The sequence below is a fragment of the Rhagoletis pomonella genome, unplaced genomic scaffold (genome assembly GCF_013731165.1).
Source record: "Rhagoletis pomonella isolate Grant_MI unplaced genomic scaffold, Rhpom_1.0 Rhpom_scaffold_00009, whole genome shotgun sequence".
NCBI lineage: Eukaryota > Metazoa > Arthropoda > Insecta > Diptera > Tephritidae > Rhagoletis > Rhagoletis pomonella.
Window position 1 is genome coordinate 39,258,741 of NW_023458563.1, and position 534 is coordinate 39,259,274.

The following is a 534-nucleotide window of genomic DNA, read 5'->3' on the forward strand; positions in this document are numbered from 1 at the left end:
CTGGAAAACTATCGATGGCACTATCGATAGTATCGATGATTTTTGACTATCGAAAACATCGATGGTTTTGTAATCACTATCGATAGTTTTCACTCATACATACATTATTCAGTAACATACTTATTTCAGAGCGCAAATGCTGCTTGAAGCAAAAAATCGTTGATAACTTTTGTTTTGATATAATTTTCAATAAAAGTTGTTATTTTTAATTGTTGGACGTTTTCAATCAAAACTATCGATAGTACTATCGATGGTGTCGACATTTTCGATAGTATCGATGGTTGTAACTACTCTACCAGCTCTACTTCAATCGCTACTACCTCATCTCGCTCGAACAGAAACATATGTACATTATTAAATCGAACAAAAGTATTTCTCTTAAGTAGAAGAAAATGTGTAAAATGGTGAGTGCGAAAGGCGACCAAGCGAAATCTATTCACTAAATTTTGTATAAAGAAAGCTTAAGCCATATTTTTCAGAGTACAAAAACAAACGCAACTACCAACGATTCCCACAAGAAGTACGATGAGTTTG